This window comes from Peromyscus maniculatus, chromosome 6 (assembly GCF_049852395.1).
Source record: "Peromyscus maniculatus bairdii isolate BWxNUB_F1_BW_parent chromosome 6, HU_Pman_BW_mat_3.1, whole genome shotgun sequence".
NCBI lineage: Eukaryota > Metazoa > Chordata > Mammalia > Rodentia > Cricetidae > Peromyscus > Peromyscus maniculatus.
In genome coordinates, this window is record NC_134857.1 from 49,215,736 (window position 1) to 49,236,938 (window position 21,203).

The window sequence follows — 21,203 nt, forward strand, 5'->3', positions numbered from 1 at the left end:
ACTAGTGGTCAAAGCACACGCTTTCCCAATAGAGAAACGCCCCTTTGGTCTACCACGTCTGGGAGCTCCAAGTAAAGTCTCTTTGGATTGGAAATCTGTGTCTGAAATTGGGAATTGCAAGCCTCTTTCTCGTCAGAGTGTGGTACTGTGGTCACAACTGCCTGATGTCTTGTGGTAGCCACTGGTCATGTTTAACACTTCCATCTCTGACACATACCTAGATTTCTTATTTTTCACATTTTCCTTTTGATCATCCCTCTCCTTCCTCTCTCTTCTCTTCTTTTTCTTTTCCACATGACTCTTTCCTCTTCATGTTTGTTTTCTACCTCCACCTCAGTTTTTTAATCCTTTCCTCTTTCAGATCCAGTGTGGCTGAGACGCTGTAAGAAATGCAGCAACAATTGCCTCCCCTAGGCACTAGGGGCCAATTTCTTCAGTGATTCTTGTGAATGATGTTTCTAGACAGTTTCCAGTGAAGGGCAATAATCATTGGTCATTTATTGTTGCCAAACCCGTAGGTGATGAAGATCCCACCTGTCAACTTTAAGAACTTTAGAGATGGCACATAATGCTTCTAGATATTAACATTGTCTTTGTCTGGCCTTTTATAGACTTGGTTTACAAAAGGTTTGATCACAAGAAATTGTGTGGAAGATAAGTCTCTCTCTCTCTCTCTCTCTCTCTCTCTCTCTCTCTCTCTCTCTCTCTCTCTCTCTCTCTGTGTGTTATATAAGGCCATTTTCATATAATATACTTCGAGCATATTCTCTCTAAATCTGTCCCTCCTGCTTCCTTCTCCCCATTCTCTTAAAACAAATTTGCCTTGCCGGGCGGTGGTGGCATACGCCTTTAATCCCAGCACTCGGGAGGCAGAGCCAAGCGGATCTCTGTGAGTTTGAGGCCAGCCTGGACTACCAAGTGAGTTCCAGGAAAAGGCCAAAGCTACACAGAGAAACCCTGTCTCGAAAAACCAAAAAACAAAACAAAACAAAACAAACAAACAAATTTGCCTTAACATTGGCATGGCGAAACAAATACTGCCAGTAAGTTTCCAGTCATTCACAATAGCTTTAACATGTCAATTTCATTTTACTTTCCTACAGTGTGAGAGCCCCTTCTCGGGTTCCTCGTGGCTTTACCCAGCAGGTCCGAATAGAGGATGATCAGAACCACGGGCCTGAGTGCAGGTGTCTGAGATGGTCTGCACTTGGCTCTGCTGGGGGAGGAGGTCTTTTGCTCCACCCTTTGGCGTCTCTATAAATACCCTGGGCCAGAGACAGTCGGGCCGTTGGAATAGGTTCCAGGCTCTCTCGAGGCTATCCTTTATTTTCTATCTGTTTATCTCTGAAATATTCTCTGCAATAAATCCTTCTATCTAATATTTCCTGCTGCTCGCACTCAAGAAAACTCCGAGAAGCTGTGGGGTTGGTGGGTAAACGCCCCACACTACAGATTATTGTGTGAACTCAATACCAGAGGTCTGAAATCTGGATTTTAATTCCAGAAGGCAGATACTACTTTACAAAAGTGAAATAATTCTGAAATCTTCAAAAATATGTATTATTCATGCACCCAAACAGCACTGACAGCAGATGGGCATCAACAAACATTTATTCAGTGATTTGCAGATAATTTCTGGAGTAGTGAAATTTGGCTCTTTTGTCTGGTGTTAAAATTGACCACACTGTTTGGAAAATTGAATTGGTGTTGTAACACACACACCTGAAAACGATGTCAGAGATGAACATATGCCTTCTCATTTCTAAATGCACTCATGTGTTTAGCACTTTACACCTTTTCACAGCCTTCTGGCTTCATCTAGTTTCCTATGTGTTTTCATTTAATATTTCTTTAGCTCTGCTATGTGGTAGATCATTTGTGGTAGCAAATTGGGTTCACTTTTGGAGGTATTTCAAAGTTTATTGGGAAACTGCAGGTTTTTGTTTGTCTTTATGTTTATGAGTAATATGGGGTGTGGCTAAGGAAGAGCTAATTCAGGAGGAAGACTTCCTGATGGAGGTGGGCCTTGAAGGACAGCTATAAAGAAGAACTGTGGGGGAGTCATGGACAGGGGAGGGGAGGGTCTTCAGCTGAGCAGAGGAGAGGCGTTGTGCAGTGTACTTCAGGAGCAATGAACAGACCCACTTGATGGCTCATAGAGACACTGGGTAAGTGAGCAGGGGAGAAGCCCTTTCTGGAGAGCCTTGAACCCCAGGCGAGGCAGACTGAACTTGATCAATGTTTTTACAAACAAAAGCATGAGAATGCCAGGGTTTTCGTGAAGTTGGCTCTGGTCCTTTTGTAGGAAGGTAATGAAGGGAATGGTTAGACAGGATTCTGGGGGCCCAGCTTCTGTTTTACACTCTTAAGTAGATGCATTGTTTCTTTAAGAATGTTCCTGGTGCTAAAATTAAGCACAGAAACCAGTGCCACAGTCAATAAAAAGTCAAAGGTTTTTTTAGTACATCTGGGGCTTGGCTATTGGAAGCCAAGTGTGCCTTACAAGACTGCTTTTCATGCTCTTGAGTCTTTATAGCTCACACCTGGATGCTATGGACTTGGTGCTTCAAAACAGCAGACATTCTCAAACCCGCTATGTTTAACTTTGGGTGGCACTGCCTGATCTTTCCACTGGTGAATTTACCTTTCTAATTGTGTTTTGCTTAGTCCAATACCAATGTTAGTTTGCATTCCCGTAACACAAGGCTGAGCAGGAGGAGGAGGGGGAAGAGAGTAAGCCGAAGAAATGAAGAGGAGGGTTGTTGTCTGGGGAGCTGGCTCGGGACATGGAATTAGACACACATAACTTGCTCTGTGGACAATCCCCTCATAGGTAATTACAATCAACCAGGGTCTAGAAAACTGACTATTCCTTTGACAAGCTGTGGTAGGTCTGCTCCAAATAGATGTATTTACAAGTGGCTGCCTTTAAAATTCATGAGTGTGTAGGATTGTATTTCTCACCTCTGTGTTGCAGTTATCTGTTTCTGGTGACTGACTTTGTTGCCTAAAAACAAACAAACAAACAAACAAACAACAGCAAAATATTAAATGTTTCTGGTCAAAGGAAGCCCTAGGTGATGTGGCTTGTTAAGCTTTTCATAATGTAAGTAACAGGCTTATGCTAGCCTATTAGTGGGTGTAAAGTACAACTATGAAGGCATTCTAACAAAACCGTCCTGGCTAAGGCATTATTACATCATATGGCTAAGACATTCTATCATATGGTCTTGGCGGAAATGTGTGTCTAAGGTAGAGACAGAGATACAGCAGCATAGAAAGGAAGGATTTCTTTCCTTTCTTTGTCCAACATCTGCAGGATTCCCAGTGGTCCACCTTCAGATCTCCAATGCTGTTGCTCTCTCTCTCTCTCTCTCTCTCTCTCTCTCTCTCTCTCTCTCTCTCTCTCTCTCTCTCTCTCTCTCCTTCACCCCATTTACACCTGAGCTGGCACACACACACACACACACACACACACACACACACACACACACACACACACACACACACACAGCACAGTGCACGTGATGCATGTTCTTCATGTAACATATTTTGAAGATGTTTCGACTTCAGTACATAAATCCTCCTTATTTTTCTGAAAAATACAAATAGTATGCATGAATGGACTAGTATTTTGCTATGTTTTGTTTTACCAGTTTCCTGCAGATAGACATCCGGGCTGACTTCATTTCTCTCTGATTAAAGCCGGTGTGAAAGGAATATTTCTGTGACTAATGTAAGTCACCATTTCCTACAAGAATTGTTAGGAAACAGAGTATATTTATTTTAGTACAATGATTAGTACATGTACAATTTTCTATCATATCAAATTTTCTTTTTCTTATTACTTTATGTATGATAATGATACATGCATACAGTATGTAATATAAATTGGGTTTCTGTTTCAAAATATTTATAAGACGCAGTTATGTGACCAAAAACCACACATGTCTTTGAGCTTGGTCCTTCCCAGCCACAGCTGCCATGCCTTAGTGACTTGTAGGACTGCCGCACTGGAGTGTGTGACTGCCGTACTGGAGTGGGTGACTGCCACATTGGAGTGGGTGACTGCCTCACTGGAGTGGGTGACTGCCTCACTGGAGTGGGTGACTGCCGCACTGGAGTGGGTGACTGCCTCACTGGAGTGGGTGACTGCCTCACTGGAGTGGGTGACTGCCTCACTGGAGTGTGTGACTGCCTCACTGGAGTGGGTGACTGCCCCACTGGAGTGTGTGACTGCCGCACTGGAGTGTGTGACTGCCTCACTGGAGTGTGTGACTGCCTCACTGGAGTGGGTGACTGCCTCACTGGAGTGGGTGACTGCCACACTGAGTGGGTGACTGCCTCACTGGAGTGGGTGACTGCCTCACTGGAGTGTGTGACTGCCTCACTGGAGTGGGTGACTGCCGCACTGGAGTGGGTGACTGCCTCACTGCAGTATGTGACAGCCTCACTGGAGTGTGTGACTGCCTCACTGGAGTGGGTGACTGCCGCACTGGAGTGGGTGACTGACGCACTGGAGTGGGTGACTGCTGCACTGAGTTAGAACAACTGACTTTCTCACTGAAAGGAATCACAGATACAGCTGTGTCACACTATCATGACTGTGTGTCCTTTAGTGGCGTTCACACTTGTCATATGATCCAAAACTGAGGATGGTGTTAGACACACTGCCACTGTTCTAAAGTGTGGACCTTTAGTTAGGAACGGTGAAGTGTGCAGGTTAGGCATGGCCCTGAGCATCCAAAAGAAGTTTGTACTCACAGGCCTCTGCAACAGGAGCCCGACGGAGCACACTGTGCAGGGCTACTTGGGGGAGACATGGGAGTCATCAGGAGGCAAAACAGAGAGGGGAGAGGGTGGTCCTCTGCCACGCCTGGGTTTTCTTGGGGTGAAGCAGGAGGAGCAGGCTCAAGAGCAGGCCTGTACAGTTGATGACCTTGAGCTACAGAAGTCTTTTCCAGTTGTGATGTACCTGACTCTTGACTGGGCTGGCAAGCAAGTTTGAATCTGTCAATAGAAACACTTTCCTCTCAGAGGACCAGGAACTAGGGACCAAGGCCCCAGATGGCAGAGCATCATGGAGAATCCAGAAAATAAGCAAGGTGTGATACACACCTGTAATCCCAATACTCAGGAAGCTGAGGCAGGAGGATCTCAAATTGAAGGCCAACCTGGGCTGTACAGGGCAAGGTTCAGGCAAGACTGTGACCTGAGATCTGTCTCAAACAAAGGAAATTGAGAAAATATAATCAATACCACAATAGTTTAATTATATGCTAGAAAAGATGTGGTCACAACTGGGATGTTAAAATATTTAAATAATCTAACTAGCTGCTTTCATGTTTGATTCTGTATATTTACATCATCTTGAGATAGAAACTTTTGTCTCTACCCTGTTGCATCAGTGATTGGCTCTGAAGACAGTGATAGCGTATTGATCTAAGTTCAGAAAACTTAGGACAGAAGGAAGATGCTGTGTGATATACTGCCACCCAGTTCCTCCATCAACACTCCCACATCACCTGTCACCCATGCAGGCTGCAGATACTCACCATGGCTATGATTTATTGAGCACTTCCTACATGCTCCAAATACCTCTATGGGCTTTTCATATACCCTCTCATTTCTTCTTTATGGAAAATTTATAAAGCACGTGTAGTTCTCTCTCATTTCCCTGGTAAGCAACAATGTCCAGAATGGTGACCACCTGACCACACATGAGTGGCAGAGCCATGCTGGGGTTGGGGCAGTGTGGTTGCAGAGCCCAGCGCTCCTGTACCGTGCCTGGGGTATGAGCAGATTAGTCCATCCTCGTATGGTATTGGGTGGATGGCTTCTTTCCCTGCTCTCACATGGTGATGGACAGTCTGTGTATACAGAACGTTTAAAGCTAGTCTGAGTACAAATCTAACCAGCTTCTGTCACTGGGTCTAGAAGCTCTAAGCCACATAGCAAAAGGATTTAGATAAGGCAGCTGTGGAAGTGAATTGACAGTATGGTTAAGCTGTGTTTGTTTGCTAAGTTAAATGCACCTGAGTGGTAGCCCCTTTAAACTCACTGTATGTGACTTGATCATGGACCATCAAACGCAACAGTAACTGAATGACATCAACAGCCATCTCTCTGATGCATCGCAATCACTGGCTAAAGAAAGAAGCCCAAGTCTTGGGACATACAGCTGTTTCTTCAATCACCTTTCATACACACAGAATCAGATGTATATACGTTAGATGCTTGTATGTAGGGTGTGGCTATGTCTTCTTTGCTATTGATGTTCATATATAATATTCTGCACTGTTGTTTGTTGGTTTGTGTTTAAAATGGTCTTCCTATGTAACTATGACTGGCATGGTACACACTCTGTATCTTAGGTTGGTCCCAAACTCATGGCAATCCTCCTATCTCATCCCACTGAGTGCTAGAATTACAGATATGCACCAGCAAGGTTTTGCTAAGATTGACAGGCTGGCCTTGAACTTGAAATTTTCTTAACTTATTTCCTGAGTAGCTGGAACTACAAACTTGCACCATGAGGATTGGCTTCATTATTAATTTTTAAAGTATTAGGAAAAATATTCTCATTAACTTTCCTGTTGAGATTTTTGTATAAGCTTATTACAGTTGGGATTAAGCCTAACTGCATGTGGCAGCAAACCCCAACAATTTAGATTATATTATATACCATACACACTCTTCTCTTTGCATGTTCCAGAGCTGTTTTAGAAGGTGCATGATGATAAGACAATCTTCCAGATTGTAGTTCCATTATCCTCACATTTGGCCCATGACTGCATGATGTAATATGGATAGTCAGCACTAACAATCATGTCCTTATTTCAACCTGATAGAGGAGGAGAAAGGCACACACAAAGAGTGTAGTCTGTGTGTTTGTAAAGAAGTCTTATTGGCACACTACACTTATATTTGCATTTTTGTTTTAATTGGTCCAAGGTCGTTCTGGGTAAGAGATGCTGAATGTACCAAACTAAAAAATAGTGGTTGCACTGCTATGCAGTAGGATAAATGCAAGTATTCATTTACAGTCTTAACCACAAACACTAGTCGGACATCACAATATTGATGATGACACCACTGGGGTGGCATGTCACAAGCTCATTTGCTTTTGAAAGCAAATAAATGCCTTGGATGTTATACCTGCACATCCAAATATGTAGTGTGATATTGCCATGTACCACAGGGTATCCGAGCGCCAGCCCCCCTGGACAGTATATTGGTGCAGTGGTGGCTAGTTCACACAAACCCTCTACTCAGACAATGTCCCAAAGGGTGGTAACCAGGTTCTCTGTATCCTTTAGAGCTCTGGGGATGGAAGGCTTTGCTTAATCTCTTGGATTCTATCGCTCAGCCAACTGCACATGCTTGAACAGAAGGCTGTTTCCGTGTTTTCAATTACAACAGAAACTCTACTGAATAAGCTACATTTAGGAAAGCCTGGGCCATTGTCAAAATTTGTCAAAGTGCATTTTTTAAAATATTAGCATCTTTTAAGAAAGTAAACACACATATGTCTTTGGGAGTCTGGAATCAAACAAGTGTACCATGCATTCATTTGAGTCACTGGCTCATTTTCCTACTTTTTTGATTTGCAAAGAAATAATTTTATTGATGTCTTTCTCTAGCAGGTGGAAATCATAATAGAATCATGCAAGGCAGGAAAGAGTTGCTAGGCAACTATTTTCAGTATTTAAAAAACTCCAAACCTTCCTTTTAAATATCAGAAACTTTATCTTGAATTTGACTTTTAGTGAACCTATGCAGTTTACAAAAGTTACACTACTCTTGTCCTGCTTCTCACCCTGTAAAAGCCTTCACCGGTGATGGCACATTCTTCAAAGATAGTTTTAGACCTGGGTCATGCTAGTTGCTTTATGTGTTTGAGATCTATTGACAGGAGGATTCTTAAATGCTGTTTTCAATGTTCTTAGAGTTAAAATTATGCCTACGCAAGTCTTGGGTACATTAGAAAAGTGAATTCATTGTAGGCACTGGATTGTAATTTCACTTTGATATAAAACTCCCTCAACCTCCTACCCCCACCCTGCAAATAAATAAATAAATAAAGCCAATTCATTTGCCATGAATGAGTTCAAGAATTTTGAAGCACTGCTGGTCATTGCACCAAGGGCAGCCATGTGGGGCTAGGGGCATTTGCATGTATTTATCAGCTCTGGTGCTGCCTAAAGCCTGGAGGGTGTTTCCCTATGGTTACAGACATATTTCATGCAAAGGGAAAGTTGAATGTCCTCCTCAAATTGGCCTGTAGCTGACTGTGATATCCATAGAGGCCCCAAAGGAAGACAAAACAGTACTTTGACATTCCTGGTACGCTTCCATCACCATGACTTCCCACAGGCCATTGAAAATGACACCTGGCAAGCACCTGACACCCGAGGCAGACCCGCTGCGAAAGGGCATGTGTTTAATGCATGTCCAGATGCTAGGGATGCAGGAGTCATTACCCTCTTCACACAGTGTCATTGAATTCTGAAAGGCGCAATATTGGTATTTCCTAGTTTGGCTGGTGGTCTTGGACAAAGTGAGGATTGACAAAGTTTGCCTTTCACCCATGTTGAGTTCTCCTGTGCTGTTCCGTTCAAAGAGTTCTCTGCTGACATTCTGGCTGTCTAGAAACCCCAGCACAGTATTCTTCTGTCATTTGAATGTACAGAACAGCTGGGCTCATCTCCTGTTTGAGTTTTGTACCTTCAAAAAGGCTTTTTTGTTGGGCCACCAACCAACTCCCAAATCATGACATGGAGACTTATTATTAGTTACGAATGCTCGGCCTTATCTTATGCTTGTCCTACTAACTCTTATAACAAATTTAACCTTTTTCTCTTCATCTGTGTTTTTCTTTGAGGCTTTTTTACCTTTCTTTCATTCTAAATGTCCTACTCTGTGACTGGCTGGCTGGCTGACTGGCAGCTGGCCAGGTGGCCCCAGGCATCTGTTTCCCCTTCTCCCTCATTTCTCTCTCTCTCTCTCTCTCTCTCTCTCTCTCTCTCTCTCTCTCTCTCTCTCTCTCTCTCTCTTTCTCTCTCTCTCTCTCATACACACACACCTAGGTTCTTCCTCCTACTTTTCTCTCTGCCCACCAACCTCATCTATCAATTGGCTGTTCAGCTTTTTATTAGACCGATCAGGTGACTTAGGCAGGCAAGGTGGAACACCAACACATCTTTACATAATTAAATGTAGCATAAACAAATGTAACACATCTTTTCTTAGATAAAGCTATATTCCACAGCACTTTATGTCATGAGTTTCCATAGCAACCCTTTCTGGCCAGGGCAATAGGACTTATTCTCAGTTTCTGATAGAGAAGACAGGTCATCTGCAGGTGCAGTCCACCTTGAATCTAAGAACTTCCTACCCTCAGCAGGGGTGGTCTGGTCAACGTATGATTCACATCTCTGTGCTGTATCTCTTTGTCAGTGGATTCTAAGAGATTGGTTACTTAGCACTGTACATTATCGGAGGGAGAAATTGCATTTAATTTCCCTAAGCTACTGAACATCTTTACCCTATGATCCTATAGAGACTGGATCTTCTTCCCTTGTAATGAGGTAACAAATGGGAGTTGTGGCTTCTTCACCATTACTAGCAATAGGAGCAATTCTACTGTGGCTAACTACCCAGAAAGCAGAACAAAATGTAAAACCCACAGTACAATTCCATTGGAATGCATATTCTTTTTGAGTAATCATAAAGTTAAAAGTTGTAATTCCAATCAGAATGAGTCAGAGACATCAAAATAAACAGTTAAATTCTCACTAGAGTGCCGTGGGTTAAAATGTCAATTCCAGGCAGTGTTTGAATCCCAGCTGTGGAATTCAATGACATATTTAAAAGCAGCCAGTAGATGGGTCTCCAGCTGGGATATCATCCCATAACTAAGTAATTTGACTAGTTGGGATAGTTGTAAAGACTCTGAAGGGCATTTGGATTCAGTTTTGTCCACTTTGTTCTTTTGAAATGAAGACTGTAGCCAATAAGCCCTCTGAGAAGGTCCTGGGCTGGGGAACACAGAGGCTGTGAGCCTGGGCTCATATACTTTCTAGATACAGGCACCTGGCTCCAAAGTCTCAACTGTGGATTCCTCTCTTAAAGCCCAGTTTAAAAAAAGAGCAGTGAAGTCATCTACCATTTCAGTCTCATCTAATATTAGCTCTCCAGTCCCAGCTAATTAAGGTGCGGTGTTTTCTTTAGTCATTCTCCTAGGCGTGATTATATTTAAATCACTCTTCTGCTGTCTTCTATGCTTGTGGAAAGTTTTGTCTCCTTTATTTTCATCATTATGAGCTATTAATCTAATAACCAGCCAGTTCTTTGTATTTTTACCAATCAAAACACCGAACCTTATTTTTAAATTTTCATTATTCTTATAAATCAGTAGATGAATAAATATGGATTTTTTACTTGAATTTAGAAATTAAAGAAGTATAATAAGCTAGGAATAGGTACTATTAAACATCAATCCCTCATGAAATTAGTCAACATCTCTCTCTATATCCAGATCTGTTCATATGTCCATGTATTTCTCTCTTCATTATATATATGATGAGTGTGCATAACACACACATAGTCCCCTGGTGTCTGTGGAATCTACCTAATTGAGTTCAACCAACTGCAGAGGGATTGAAAGTATTTGAGGGGGACTGGGAAGATGACTTAACATGCAAAGTGCTTTCTGGGCAAGTGTGAAGACCTGAGTTCGGGTTCCCAGGCAAGGTGCTACTCCTGCAACCCCAGTGCTGGAGGAGTGAGATGGGTGGATTCTGGAAGCTTGCTGGCCAGCCAACTAGGTAATCCGTGGGCACCAGTTTCTATGAAAGACCCCCTCAAAATTAAGGTGGAGGGTGTTAGAAAGGGCAACCAACTTTGCCTTCTGGCTTCCATATGTTTACCTCCACACATGGGCATGTATATGTATATATACCACACACACAAGAAAGTATATTTTAAAAATTGCACATATGTTGAATATGAACAGAGTATTTATCTTGTCATCATTTCTTAACCAATACAGCATAATGTCCATTTACATAACATTTGCATTGTATGAATATTATTGGTAATTTGACGATGACTTAAAGTATTCAGAAGGGGTTGAGTTGTAACTCAGTTGGTAAAGCAGTTAGCATGCATAAAGCCCTGAGTTTGCTAGCCAACACAACATAAACCTGGATGGTAGTGTATTCTTATAATCCCAGCAGGCAGGAGAATTAAGAAGTGCAATGTCAGCCCCCACTATACAGATAGTTCAAAGCCAGCCTTGGATACATGAGATTCTGACTCAAAACAAATTATCTCAGAACTTGAATATAGAGGATTTGTAATTGTTATGCTTTGTTAAGTAAAAGGTGAACATCTGTGGCTATTTGTATCCCAGGTATTTTAGAATTAGTCCTCTGTGGCTGCTGACTGACAATGACAGAGATAGATGATGATGGTGGTGATGATGAAGATAGATAGGCATATACTAGGAGATAGATGATAGATAGTAGATAGCTATATGATAGATAGATAGATAGATAGATAGATAGATAGATAGATAGATAGATAGATAGATAGATAGATAGAGCATTCTAGAAGGTTCCCCACAGGGTAATGTTCTGAACTCTTTCCCCTCAGTTGGTGGTGATATTTTGAGAGCTGTGGAACTTCTGGGAGGTGAGGGTAGCTCGGAGAAGTAAGTCATTAAGGGCAAGTCTTTGACTTTTATAGCCTGACTCCAGCTCTGGCTGCTTCCTGCTTTGTTGTGTGCTGTGATGTGAGGAGTCTTCCCACATGTTCCTTCTCTTGTGAATTCTACCATGCCCTCCTTGCTATGATTGGCTAGAACTTCTGGCACTGAGAACCCAAACAAATTACCCTCCCTTAAATGTTCTGTTGGATGTTTTGATCATGGTTATATGAAGAGAATAGGGGTGGCAGTGTATCTACATCACAGCTGCACAGGTTATTTATGCTGCACGGACACTGTCCTTATCTACATAGTCCATCAGGCAAATGCACTGTTCTCGAACTTCACCATCTATCAGATTGATAAACAAAGATGATTTCTGGATCCTCCCCCCAAAAGATTCTGGGTGGGTGTCAAGTGTTTGTACTCTTACCAGGTCATAGGTGACCTTCGTGGCATAGATGCAAGAATCATTAACAACCACCACTAATTGAGACTGCTGGGTCCCAGCACTGGATTAGGTTAGTATCCCCTGAGAAGACATAGATGCCCATATTCTCCAGAGAATTAAATCTGAACTCCAGGAACTGTGCCTCAGGCCTCAGTTGGTCCATAGACCTCTAAAGGTTATTGTGTAGAGGAGAGGCTGCCTCAGGCCTCAGGTGGTCCCTAGACCTCTAAAGGTTATTGTGTAGAGGAGAGACAGAGCCACCACTGTCAGATCAATATTCTTCAGACTTGGATCAGCTTCAAAACCTCCTGGAGGGATTGTCAAATATAGATTTCTGCCCCCAACCCAGGGGTCTGACTCAGTAGATATGGAGCTGATCAGGGATCCTGGAAGTCTAGGAACAGCACTCCAATACCTGAGAGATTGCTGTTATGTTTAGAGTGACTGTCCTAACACAGGCAGAGCAAGCTGAGTGTGCTGTCTCTGCTTTTACATGCTTTTAAAAAAATATTGTAGCAATATATATTAAGATTTATAAATACCTTTGTGACCATTGATCTAGTAGTTCCATTTAGAAAAACCAATCTGAAGAAATAAATGAGATACGAAATAAAAGTTATGAGCTTGATGCTTCTGAAACTGGTTTTTATAATGGTCAAAATATGATATAGCTAAAAATGTCTGTAAGTAGGTGGTTGGTTTCATAAATCATGGCATATCTCCATAATGGCAAAGCCATGGAATTTAGCAATGTGGAAAAATGTTTGTCATTTAAATTGGATTTAAAAATACATAAATGCTGTATTATGACTATGAAACAAGTATACATACTAAAAACACCACAAGGAAATAAACCAAAATAATAAACATCACGTTACCAAAATAGTATTATGTATTATGTCTTTTTCATTTTCAAATTTCCTACAACTGTTTAAGTGTGGGAGGCATATATATGTGTTTAGCATCAAGTTATTTTCTGATTTCCTTAAGACACTGCAGCTTTCTCCTAGTTCAAAATAAAAGCTGTAGAGATTTCGCATTTGCTGCAGTTCCGTATTGTAGCTTTTCTGGAATGACAGCACGTGTCCTCTGCACTGCAGGCGCTGCTCAGATATTTTTTGAGTGATGCTAATTACCTCACAGGTGACACAGGACGAGCTCAGAGGTTCCATTTAGGCAGGGAACAACCAAAGGAGCAGAGTGGGACTGTTCATGTTTTCTTTTTATGATGAGTGATGGGCATACCAATGAAGCTCATCTCTATTCACCGTGCCTGCAATACCTAAAGAACTTACAAGAGATGCCAATTAGTCCCTGTTTTCTGTGCTGGGCCCCTAAAGGAGTTAGGACTTAGTTCTGTATGTTTCTATGTAAGATGATGCAGCAGATCAATTTCCATGACTGGGAACATTCTTTCATGAGGCTGCTCACTATAATTGCAATAGATCTGAGAATCAGATCTCCAGTCCTGCTTTGAAGACTTTGTGAAGACTAAACTACCTACCATATTGCCTCTTCCAGCTTTGACCATTCCATCCTCAGGGCTAGAGAGAGAGAAGCCCTTGAATAACACAGAGAACTTAGAATGAAGAAAAAGTGTTTATATTGTCCTCTGCACTTGTTTAGTATCCCTGAAAACTAGATAGTAATAGCAGTTTACAAAAAATTGTACCAATTGGGGCTGAAGAGATGTCTCAGGGTAAATAGCACTTACTGCTCTTCCAGAAGACCCAGATCAGTATCCAGTACCCACATGATGGCCCACAACTTATATAACTCCATTTCCAGAGATTCCAACACCGTCTTAAGGCCCCTCAGGTACTGCATACACATGATGCCTATACATATGCAGGCAAAGCACTCATACACCTAAAATGAAAACTTATACCAATCATTTTTATAGTTTATTGTCAAAGCTATTTATTTGTACTAATAGTATTCAGAAATGACCTGCCTTTAGAACTCAAAATGGGAATTTTCAATATCATCAACCAAAGCATTTCTGTATTTTTGGAGGGCATATTTTCTATTATCATTTCTGTTTATAATAAAAAACTAAGTCCTAACTCCTTTAAGAACCCAGCACAGAAAACAGGGACTAATTGGCATCTCTTGTAAGTTCTTTATTTTTAAAAAAGTCTTACAAATTTCTTTGCTGACTTCTCTTTCTTTTTTTCTATCATTTCTTCCTGCATTTCTCTTTATATGGAAATGTGCCCCTTCATGGTAATTCCCTCAGAGATCATGAGTAATAATTCCCTCATGCTTCTGTCAATATTCTTACCTTCCTCCACTAACTATGACAGAAAATTCAAGGTATTTTCTTCTACACTCTGAAGGTATTTCCCATTGTTCTCTACATTTCATTTTGCTGATAAGTTTTGTCATCTGCTTGTCATTCTGTGTGGGAAATCCTTCTTGTCCTCATGTCATTCTTGCTTCTGAATCTTCCACATTTGACTACTGTATGTGTGGACACGTTAAATTTGATGCATTTGTGGCTTTTTCACCTGAAGACATATGCTTTTTTTTTTTAATTCTAGAAAATTCTAAGTCATTATTTCTCCCGAAACATCCCTGTAGGTCCTACACATGTCTTTGTCTTCTCTCATGATTCTCATTATTTCATTTTTTCTCCAAAGTCTTCCCTATTTAAAGTTTTAATTCAGTCTTGTCTCTTTCATTTTCAATCAATCTAATGAGAATTCATAAACTTTCCATGAATTTTTATTTTCATTTTTGAAGCTTTAAGTGTTGTTGTTTAATATCTACTTGATCTAGTTTCACATTTTTGTGTTTTTGTTTCCTACATCTTTATGGAAGATTTTTTTTTATTTCTTTAAAGGTTTTAAATAAAAGACAAAAATTTCAGTGCTCAAACATTTCTCTATCATTGAATATAAAAATCTCCCTTTGATTGAAATGTATATTTTGTAGTTTCAAAAAGCATATTAGAAATCATAAATTGTGTAATAAACATCTCACACCATTTTGTAGTAGTAAGTTACTGTATATATGCCTATAATAAATATTGATCTTTGATTGTATTCTTCACTCTCATACGGAGTGACCTGTATCCCAAAGTTAGTGGTTAAGTGCCCCATCCATAGTTGTTCATAGATGGTATGCTGAAATGTACCCATGAACTTATTAGTAATCATTTGTTAATTCTCAAAGTTAAAAAGATATGGAATGCTACGTGCACTGTTTTGCTGTGGGATATCTTTCTGAATGCTGTGACTATATGTTGCTCTGATTGGTTAATAAATAAAGCTGCATTGGCCTATGGCAAGGCAGCTTAGAGGCAGGTGGGAAATCCAGATAGATAGACAGGAAGAAGAAAGGCAAAGGCAGAAGAGACACCAGCCATTGCCAGGAGAAGCAAGATGTGAAAATACTGGCTAGCTACAGAACATGTGGTAACTTATAGATAAAAAGAATTGGGTTAAGTTATAAGAGCTGGCTAGCAAGAAGGCTGCCATAGGACATGAAATTGGTAATTAATATAAGCCATTGAGTAATTATTTTATAAGCGGTTGGGACTGAGGGTCCTGGCAGGACCAGAGAAACACGGGACCATGTGGCCAGGCAGAACTGGAGAAACCTTCTGGCTACACTGTTTTGTAATTTCTTATTTTGGCACTTGAGGTTTATGTGGACCTAGGCCACATATTCTTGTGACTATCTCATTCTGTGCATGTCTGAGCCTTACTCAAGAGAACGTATTCAAGAGAATTGCCAAGGTGTAAATGTGGAACGGTGTTAGCTTCCTAGATATTGCCAAGCTGCTATCCAAGAGATTCTTCTGATTCACATTCCCTTCCACCAACAATGTGGTATTCTCATTTTTCACATTGAATGGGTTCTTACATTGCTAATTTTATTCTTTTTTTCTCAATGTTTCCATTTGACTTTGACTGTTTTGTTTTTTATTAACATCTTTTAGTACAATATTTTGATTATGTTTTTCCCATCCCCAAACTCCTTCCCATCCCCAGACCTACCAAACTTTGTCCCCTTCCATCAAAAACAAAAACAAGAATAAGAAACAAAAACAAAAAAGCAAGAAACAAACAAACGGGGTTGGGGATTTAGCTCAGTGGTAGAGTGCTTGCCTAGCAAGCACAAGGCCCTGGGTTCGGTCCTCAGCTCTGGGGGAAAAAAAGAAACAAACAAAAAACCCACAAAAACTAAAGTCAAAATAAATAGGCAAAGGACCAATTAGACAAAGTACCCAAACAAAGCAAAACTAAGTAAAGCATCTATGAAGTACTGTAGAGTTCATTTGTGTTGGCCAGCTATTCCTGGGCATGGGACCTGTCCTGGAGTGTGGTTGATGAACCCACGGAGACAACTGATTTTCCCTTTGCCAGCAGGAATCAATTACAGATAGCTTCTTAGTGAGACATACTTGGGACCTCTTGTGCACTCTCCCCTCTCAGTGCTGGGACCCCATCTGTCTTGAACCTGTGTAGATCTTGTCCATGTTGCCACAGTCTCTGTGAGTTCATATGTGCACCAGTCATGATGTGTCTGGAAGACACTGTTTCCTTGCAGTGATCTATCACCTCTGACTCTCACAATCTTTTTACCTCTTCCACCTTGAGGGGAGGGGTTTGATGAAGACATCCCATTTAGGACTGAGTGCTGCAAAACATCTAACTCTCTGTACATTATCCAGTTGTGGGTCTGTTAATTCTCATTGACTGCATGAAAAAGTTTCTCTGATATGGGTTGAGTGAGGTACTGATCTTCATCTCAGCCCAGTGTGGCCCCTGCAGGTCCCTGGTAGAAAATGTTTCTTCGGGTAGGAGGCTGACACAAAGGGATGGAGATGAACTAGAAGAGCAGGCTGAGACAATCCATGGGAAAGAGTTGGAGGGGATGGTTCACGAGCTGATTTTATTCTTAGAAGTCAGCCTTATTGAGACAACTTATATATAATCAATTTGCCAGTTAAAACTATTTCCCTCCCTCCCTTTCTTTCTTTTCAATGTGGTGTGTGCGTGTGTGTTGTATGTATATGTTTATATGTGTATTGTATGTGTGTGTGTGTATGTGTGTGTGTGTATGTGTTTATATGTGTGTGTATGCCATGGAACACGTGTGGAAGTCTGAGGATGACTTGTCAACTTATGGAAGTCAGTTCTCTTCTACTGTGTGGATTCTGGGAATTGAACTTGTGTCATCGGAATTGGCAGCAAATGCCTTTAACACCTAGCCATCTTACTGGTCCTCATATTGGTTAATTTGCATGTGTGATTTTATGCACATTAACAAATGCAGGCAATGATATAACCCTCATGACAATCAAGACAGAGAACATTCCTCAGGGGCCCCTGGCAGTGGGACCAGGATCTATCCCTGGTGCATGAGTTGGCTTTTTGGAGCTCATTACCTATGGTGGGATGCATTGTTCAGCCTTGATGCAGCAGGGGGGTGGGGGTGGGTGGGGAGGCTAGGGGGGATGTGGGTGGGGGTTGGGGGAGGTGGTTGGTCCTGCCTCAACTGAATGTACTAGGCTTTGTTGACTCCCCATGGGAGGACTTACCCTTTTGCAGGAGTGGATGGGGTGGTGGGTTGGAGCAGGGAAGGCAGGGGGAGTGGGAGGAGGTGTGGGAGGGTGAACTGTGGTTGGTATGTAAAATGAATAAAAATTTTAAAAAGAAAAAGAGTTCCCTCAGGTACTGTTTTGGTCAGTCCCCTTTCTTATCCCTGGGTCCTGGCAGCCACCGGTCTAACTAGGATTTCCTTTTCCTAGAATTTTGTTTAGAATCATGATTTTGACATTCATTCCCATTGATATATGGGTTGGTAGCTTGTCAAGTACTAAGAAGATAGATGAACATTCTGCAACATACTTACCTATCATCTGAGGGAAGGAGTTTGGTTTCAGTTTAAGCTATCATGACTGGAGTTACCATTCTCTTAGAAGTCAACAGATTAGTGAGGGCCTTTGGCTAGGATTGCTGAGTTATATGATATCCATATGTCCAATGTACAGCAAACTGCCATGCTCTTTTCCAAAGGGCTCTACCATTTTACAATCCTGTTATCAATGCATAAGGGTTGAAGTTGTTTTATGCATTTACCGGTGCTCAGGATGAGCATTCTTCTTAATTCTGGCCATTTTAATTGGTGTGTACTTTTTCCTAATGACTCATTAATCACATCAGACGTATTTTCATGTACTTATTTTGTTATTCATTTAAGATGCTTAGTGATGCTTCTGTCTAAATCTTTGACCACTTTTAACTAAGTTGCTTATCTTAATCCTCAGTTGTAGGAATTTTTTATACGTTCAGTTTTAAAGAACCCCATGTTTGATTATTAAACTTCGAACTCATCATACTATTTTTAGTAGTAGTATATATTCATTTAAAAGGAACAGTAAATTTTGAAATGACCCATGGATCTTAGAAATAGAAGTCAAATTTAATTTTTTAATAATAGCCTTATTTTCTACCATAGGGCATACACATAACTCCATTTATAATTTTAAATTTATTTTATCTATATTTAAAAATGAAAAGAAGCAGTTGAAGTTAGTGTTAGTAATGTAATTTATATTTTAATTGAACTATATAAAATGTATACCATTTCAACACATATTCAATATAAAAGTTAATGAGATACTTTCTTTCAGTCATACACTGATATCAATTTAAAACTGCATCAGTTTAAAAGCTTTAAATGTAAGGAGTTGAAGAGATGGCTCAGTAGATAAGAGTGCTTGCTGATCTTCCAGAGAACCCAAGTTCGGTTCCCAGCATCAACACAGAATGGCTTTCAATCACCTGTAACTTCAGCTCCAGGGGATGGAGTACCCTGTTCCAGCCTCCATGGGCACCTTCATACTTGCAGCATACATTCCCCCAGACAAATACACATGCATGTAAATAAAAATAATCTTATAAAAATGGTTTCAGTGTGGCATCATCTGCATTTCAAGAGCTCAGTAGTTACCCCAGGTAAGAAGGCAGTATCACATTGGCCAATGCAGTTCTTGAGGAGAGGCAAAGCATTTCAATGGAATCTCCTGCAGTAAGCACAACATTGTACAAAGCAGTGATAAACCATATGAGAAGCAACTGTGTACCCAGGAAAATATCAAAAAGCAATTTCGACTTTGAAAACAGCTTGTCCTGAAGCACAGCTGGGTAGTTAATTATATAGCTTTGTGTTTCTCACACGCTATGACATGGATCTTGGAGTCAAAGATCCCAGCAAAGACAGCAACACTTAAATTCTTTAAAATTTTTTTTAGCCATTAAAGAGAAAGCAGTAGGGGAGATTTTAGGCTAGAAAGTCCACAGCAAGTTTCTCGCTCTGAGCAAAAGCATTGTTGTTCAGCAAAGTTTTCACTTAATGATCAACATCAGTAGGGTTCCGTTAGCATCTTCTTCATGAGTGGCATTATCACAAAATTCCCATGCCGAATAGAAGAATCCAGATGTGTCCTCTGCTTCCTTCCCTCTACTACTCAACATTCCCCATATTAAAATGTGCTGGATTTTACACGAGTTACAAAGGGTGGTGTTACAAAGGGTGGTGAGAAAATGCAGCCAACCGTACCAAGCGCTGACCAGGATATGGAGTATCTGAGACTCTTGGGCATGGCTGGTGGGAAGATAATGCCCAGCTGCTCTATGATGCTGTGCAGTTTCTTAAAAGAAGCACGTTAACAACGTTAATGGGGTTAACATGGGAAGCATATATTCATCACATGGCCCAGTTCAGGTGATACAGGCTCATGTTTCTGCTTGCATCCTTTCCAGCCTTGTAGTGGGCCTGAGGCCCATTTGAGCTTGTTCCAAGGCTGTGCATGTCACTAAGGCTGTGAATCTTAATGTAGCCCAACTTCCCATCACCTTGGGTGGTCAAGGGAACCGTTCTTCAACAGTGGGTGGCGCAGCAATCCCTAGTCCAGCATTTATACAGATGAGGCTCTTTAGCTTCTCTAGCACTAGGCAAAGACCTGTGCCTCAGTAGAACTGAATCGTTTCTTGACCTACATCAACCTGGCTCTAGTGTAGGCGTTGGTGCCCTCCTGAGAAAACAGCTCCTTGAGACTCTAAGACTGAGCCTCAGCCAGCATGAGGTCATCTTAATTGAAGAAGGGACTTCCATTATAACCCTACTCCAACATATGCAATATAGTGTGGTGCAAACTCTATTTGCTGGGAGTCTGACAAGATACTAAGCATATGTCTTAGATCATGGACAGATTTTAACACTAGTAAGCATATCCAAGCTGGCTTATGGATGGAGCCTCTAGAACAGTACTAACACCAGGGAAGAGACACCACCACAATCTATGAGACTGCTATGCCAGCAAGTGTCACCTGTGATCTTGGTCCATAAGTCCACCTCAGCAGTGGGCAGTCCATAATAGTGGGTTAAGTGACTCTGTCACAGGCACTTGGAGTTTGCTTTTCCTGAAAGTGTAGCTAGGCTCCAATAGGGCCTTCAAAAGCCTACAGAGGGACTAAAAGCAAGATAAAATCTTGGCATGTCTCATTTTATATTGCATCAATCTTCTTGGCTTCCTTAAACTTTGGGTCTGATTCTTGCTTGTTAGGGTTTCTATGGCTGTGAAGGGACACCATGACCATGGCAACTCTTTTTTTTGTGTGTAAATTACCCCATTTTATTTATCCATTCATATTGAGGGAAATCTAGGTTGTTTCCAATCTCTGAACATTATGAACAGAGCAGCAATGAACATGGTTGAGCAAGTGTCCTTGTGGTAGGATACTTCATCCTACCTTTGGTTATATGTCCATGCCCAAGGGTGGTTTAGCTGGATCTTGAGGTAGATTGATTCCCATCTTTCTGAGGAACTGACACAGTCATTTCCTTAGTGGTAGTATGAGTTTGTACTTTCTCCAGCAATGTATGAGTGTTCATCTTACTCCACATCCTCACCATCATGAACTGTTACTTCTTTTATTGATCTTAGCTGTTCTGACAGGTGTAAGTTGGGATCTCAAAGTAGTTTTGACTTGGGTTTCCCCAATGGCTAAGGATGTTGAACATTTC

General features: G+C 41.2%; 1 protein-coding gene across 2 annotated transcripts in view; it reads left to right on the forward strand.

Moving 5' to 3' along the window:
* The window catches only part of Schip1 (schwannomin interacting protein 1), a 690,937-nt gene that overhangs the window by 15,278 nt on the left and 654,456 nt on the right, over window positions 1-21,203 (forward strand). Inside the window, exon 1 of one of the 2 annotated variants that reach the window (XM_076574214.1) lies at window positions 15,491-15,580. The exons of the other annotated variant lie outside the window; for it this stretch is intronic. The gene's annotated coding sequence lies outside the window, so the exon portion shown is untranslated. Of the gene's footprint in view, window positions 1-15,490; window positions 15,581-21,203 lie in introns of those variants that run through there. 2 annotated transcript variants of the gene reach the window in all.